A 6,000-nucleotide genomic window follows, 5' to 3' on the forward strand; every position below is an offset into this window, starting at 1 on the left:
ATGAACCTTCCCTCTGGGTGCCCAATGGTCTTTGATCTAAACACCTCTAAGCAATAATACTTTCGGGGGGGATAAAATCAAGACCTAGTACTATCCCAAGAGGGCCTGAAGTCAGAAATTGCATCTGATCTCCTCTAGTGATTGATATTTTAGCCACTTTTCTTCCTTTTGGCCTGGCACGGAACCTTGTACATAGTAGGCGCTTAATAAATTTTAGTAAAAAAAAAAACATATATATATATATATATATATATATATATATATATATATAAATCAATTGACTAGATCTTAATTTCGTCATTGACATCCTAAAAGGGGTGGACTCCATGACTTCAGCAGCTCTTCAAGCTTGGGGTTTATGTTCCTAAGGGCCCTTTCTACTATAAATTGTACCTATCTGTCATCTGCCTTTTCTTGTGTGTGCAAGGAGAGACCCTGTGGTTTACTGATTTCAGAGTGGAAAAACTCAAAGGATCTGGGTTCAAATCTGCCCTCTGGGCCTATTATAACTTTCTTGAGACACAGTTTTCTCCTCTATTAAAAAAATATGGCTGTCAATGATACCGATCTCCTAGGGCTGTCATGAGGATCCAGGGAAATCAAATGTGAAGCACTTTGCCAACTTTAAGTGCTCTATAAATGTTCCTCATGTTCAATGTACCAAGTGAAATCGTGCGCCCAGTCAAGCTCCGGAGGTGGGGAGGACTTGACTCAAACACGTTCTCCACAGCATGAGTGACTCAAGGAAATGCTTGGGAGCCCGAGAGCTCCAGGAAAAGGGAATCTCTTTTGCCCAGGAGAGGGGCAGGGGCTTTCAAGGACTTCCTCTGAAGGACTTGTCTCTACTTCCTCTGAGGGTCTCCCCCCATGACTCCCGGGAGCAATATCCTATTTCTTCCCCATACTGGGGACAAGAGTCCAGTTTAAACCAATGAATATTTCTTCCATGGTTCCTGTATAAGAATCTCTGTACTTGACTCTGGAGCTGGAAAAGGTGAAAAAAATATTATTTGTCTTTAGGAAGCTGAGGGTAACGTGACCTGAACCCTGATGCAGACCCCCCTTACCCATGAATTATTGTAGTTGCCTCTGGGAGCCGTCTGCCTTAAGTCTTCCCCATCCCCTGTAGTCAATCTTCCAGCCGCTAAAATGATTTTCCTGAAGCCCAAGTATGATTATGTCAGCCCCTTCCTCAAATCCAGTGGCTCCCGTGCCTCCAAGATCAAAGAGCATTTGAGCATTGGAAACCCTTCAACACCTGCCACTCCTATCTTTGCAGTTCTCCTACACCGTCCTCTGGCTGGGTAGCAGGATCCAGTGGCCCCAGCCTCCTCAGCTCCAGCATGGAGCCTGGCGCATAGTAGGCACTTAAAAATAAGCATTCACACATCCTTAGTCCTTCCTGCTTCTCTTGACTCAGTTTCTCCACATCTCATTCTGTGTACAAAACACAGCATCCCTGGGGTGTCGATCAGAGGAACCTGGGGATATTTCTTGGCTTCTCACACACTGGGCTTGACATCTCATCTCTGTGACTTTGTCTTTCCATGTCTGGAACTCACTCCATCCCATCTGGCTTCCTTTAGGCTCCGCTCAAGTCCTTCCTTCTACATGAAGCCCTTTCTAATCCCCCTCCTTCCCCAGCCACCCTTCCATAATAACTTCTGTCTTTCCTCTTGGTTGCACTTATCATATAATGCTGCATACTGTAGCTTTCTGCACATGTATCTTTGCCTCCTCTGAGAGCAACTTTTTATAAAGGGGAGGGCAGTGATTCGCAAATAGCTCCCGGAATGGAGGAAAAACCACCGGCTCCATTCTCCCCGTCTCATATTGCTAAATGAAGCTTCAATGTAATTTAAATTATGTGACTTTGTTGCTAATTACCACAGGCACATAGTAATTAGGCAGCTGAGGGGCTTGGTCTGGAATCAGGAAGACTGGTTCCAAAGTCTTACTAGCAATGTGTCCCTGGGTAAGTCACTTAATCCTGTGTGCCTCAGTTTCCTCATCTGTAAAGCGAGCAGGGGAGGAAATGGCAAAATGCTCCAGTATCTTTGCCAAGAAAACCCCCAATGGGGCCACGAAGAGCCGGGACTGAACAGTAACAACATGGGAATTGCAAGGAACTTAAAATCACCCTGAGGCTTGAGTGCGAGCTCACTGAGGAGAAACAATGTAGCTCCAAAGATGGGTAAGCTCAGAGTCGTTCGGGTTGTGCTGGCTGAGGGGGTGCAGCTGTGGGTCTGACTCATAAAAGGACTGAAAGAGCCCTAAGGTCACACGCTGCTCACAGATGCCCTGTATGTACCCACCTGGCTATGAATCCTCTGACTCATTAGGAACCCTCCTAGTGGGGGAGATGCCACCCGACTGTTGCAGCGCCGTGGCCGAGCAGCAGATGGCAGTAACCACTCAATGGAGAAGCAGCCTTGGCCAAGAAAAGCAGATGGCAGCTCAGCAGAGGAAGCAGCCCAGCAGATGACATCAGTGGCTCTGTGGGAAGCACAGCAGCGTGGGAGCCGGGAGGGTTCCAAGTGAAATAGCCCCTGAGGAGTGTGTGAGCAGTGCTAAGAACTGCAGGAGAGTGTGCCTTCAGTAGTGGCGTGGAGACTTTCCTCCCTCGTTCTTTGCTATTCTGATGAATTAAATTACTTTGCTTCAAATTCACCTATTGGGACTTAGTCTCCTGAGATGGGAGCATCAGTTGGGAGCTATGGTTTTGAACAGACGCTGACCCCCAGAGTACTTTGAACCTGGGTATTGCTTTATAAGGACCGTGTTGGAGGAATCCTCACGCCACGTACATCTCCCTCGGCAAAGTTAAGTGTTTAATAAAAATCGATTATATTTTATAGGATTGTTTAAAAAAAATCCCGGGATATGAAGGGCTTGTTTAATTTGAGATAGCTTGAAAAAGCCTTTATTTTGCTGATTTATTCATTATAAAGAGTTTCTTATAAACTAAGGGCATCTCAAAAAGTTATCAAACTGTGCATCCCCTTTGATCCAGCAGTGCTACTACTGGGCTTATATCCCAAGGAAATACTAAAGAAGGGAAAGGGACCTGTAGGTGCCAAAATGTTTGTGGCAGCTCTTTTTGTAGTGGCTAGAAACTGGAAGTTGAATGGATGTCCATCAATTGGAGAATGGTTGGGTAAATTATGGTATATGAATGTTATGGAATATTATTGTTCTGTAAGAAATGACCAGCAGGATGGTTTCAGAGAGGTTTGGAGAGACTTACATGAACTGATGCTGAGTGAAATGAGCAGAACTAGGAGATCATTATACACGTCAACAACAATACTGTATGAGGATGGATGCTGATGGAAGTGGATATCTTCAACAAAGAGAAGATCTAATTCAGTTCCAATTGATCAATGATGGACAGAATCTAAAGAAGGAACACTGGGAAATGAGTTTTGCATTTTTTGTTTTTCTTCCCAGGTTATTTTTACCTTCTGAATCCAATTCTTCCTTTGCAACAACAATAACAACAACAACAACAACCATAAAATTTGGTTCTGCACATATATATTGTATCTAGTATATGCTTTACCATGCTTAATATGTATGGGAATGCCTGCCATTTGGGGAGGGGGTGGAGGGAAGGAGGGGAAAATTTGGAACAGAAGGGATTGCAAGGGATAATGTTGTAAAAAATTACCTATGCATATGTACTGTCAAAAAATGTTATAATTATAAAATTAATAACATATTAAAAAAAAAAGAACTAAGGGCATCTGCTGAGTCATGGAAATGACCCTTTACTGGGGAAAGTAGTAGTGGATTCATAGATCAAGGTGTGAATACAGGTGATTTCTGTGGCTTTCGTAGCTCTAAATTTTATGGTCAATGATGGGATGAAGGGACTCCAGCAAAAGACCATTCCCTGGTAGTGACTCAATGTCCAAGTGGAACCTGTGAGGAGTAAGTGACCCCATGGGATTGTTTTCTACTGACAGAATTGTCTTGTAAAGACAGCTATCCTGGGCTGAGTCCCATTATTACCTTGTAGAACCTTGAGGTTAAGCTATAAATGGCAGCTCAGAGTCTATCTTGGATGGCCATGAGCACCAGGTGATTTATTGGGTCCTTTTCCATAAAAGGGCTCACCTCTCCCCTTTTTAATTGAGTTCATTAAGAACTTTGCCCCATTGCTAAGCATTATAATAAAGCTCTGCTCCTTGACCTGGAGATGGTTTGAGTCTCTGAATTCATTCTGAATGACTCCCCATAATTGTGATTTCTTGAACTTTACTTACCGTGACTGTTGGACTTCATCAATCAGAATATGGGGTTTGGGTCTGAGTCAAGTATTTTGGTTCCTTCTCACAGTTCAAAGGGGATAGAGCAGTGGCCCTGGAGTACACAAAGACCTGAATTTCATTTCTCATTTATTTAATATTTTCCCCAATTACATTTAAAACCAATTTTTTTTTACATTTTTTTAAACTTTTGAGTTCCAAATTCTCTCCTTTATCCCCACCCTGAACCCTATTAAGAAACCACATGGGAAGTTATACAAATATATTTCCTGTTGTGAAAGAAAATATAGATTTTATTTTTATTATATTATTATATTACATATAACATATTATTAATATAAATATCATTATATTTTTTTAAATAGAAAGAGACACAGAGAGAGAGACAGAGAAAAAAGAGACAGAGAGAGAAAGAAAGAAAGAGAGACACACAGAGAGACAGAGAGAGACAGAGAGACAGAGAGAGATTTAGATTCAATCTATATTCAGACACATTCAGTCTCTTCTCTGGGTATGGATGGGATTTTTCATCATAAGTAAGTCCTCCAGAGTACTTGTAGATCATTGTACTGCTGAGAATAACAAAGAAAGACATAAATTCAAATCCAGCCTCAGTCACTTACTAATATGTGATCCTGGACAAATGATACAACCTGTTTGCTTCAATTTTCTCAACTGAATTGGGTAAACTAGAAAGGCAGCTCTCCCCTCAGTCAGCAAACGTTTCAGAACTGCCTACTGTGTGCTGAGTTCTAGAACAGACACTTAAGTTTGAGGAAACTCAACCCCTGCCTTGGTTCCCCCTGGCTATTTGCTGTCCTGCCCAGTTTCACCTTCAGGGAGCAAGATAGCTCTCCTAGGTTAAGCTCCTCACTTCTAATATCATCACCAAGCTGCTAAGTCAGACTGCCATTTCCTTTCTCCACTCTGATTGGAGGCTGGAGACTACCATTGGCTCCTAATCCCTTTTATTTTTTTATTTGTTTTTGCAAAGCAGCAAACTTGTAGGTTCACTCCAAGCTTCATCTACTGTCAGTCTGGCCTCTGGCCTCCTCTCTGCCCCTTCCTGCCTCCTTTGGTGACTGGTCTTCTCTCCTTTCCCATTAGATTGTAAACTCATTACAATCTAATGGGACTGTCTTAATTTTTTTCTTTTTCTTTTCTTTTCTTTTTTTATTTATTTATTATTTTTTTGTATTTTCAAGTTTACTAGGGTGCCTGGCCCATAGTAGGCACTTAAAATATTTTTCTTTAGTGCAGCTCAGACTAGGAAGGGGAGCAGCTCTCTGACACCCTTTGCAGCCCAGGAATTGATTTCATTCCCCCAAATGTTCTGATCCCCAGTATTCTGAGGGAGTCCCCCATCCCCTTCCTCTTCCTCTGAGTCTCTGGATTTCTCTTGAAAACATAGGGCAAGTTGTACTCATCCCAGAAGGACACAATTCAGCTCAGTCTGGATTAAAAATTAATCTGGGGGGGGGGCAGTTAGAGGGCAAGTGGATAGAGCAGGAATCCTGAAAATCAGGAGGACCTGACACACTTAACACTTCCTAGCTGTGTGATCCTGGGCAAGTCACTTAACCCCAATTTTCTCACACACAAAAATACATTCCAAAAATGTAAATTAAAAAGAATTAATCCAGTATTTACACACATGTATTGTATCTAGGTTATATTGTAACACATGTAAAATGTATGGGACTGCCTGTCATCTGGGGGAGGGAGTAGA

Source organism: Sminthopsis crassicaudata, chromosome 6 (assembly GCF_048593235.1).
Source record: "Sminthopsis crassicaudata isolate SCR6 chromosome 6, ASM4859323v1, whole genome shotgun sequence".
Taxonomy (NCBI): Eukaryota; Metazoa; Chordata; class Mammalia; order Dasyuromorphia; family Dasyuridae; genus Sminthopsis; species Sminthopsis crassicaudata.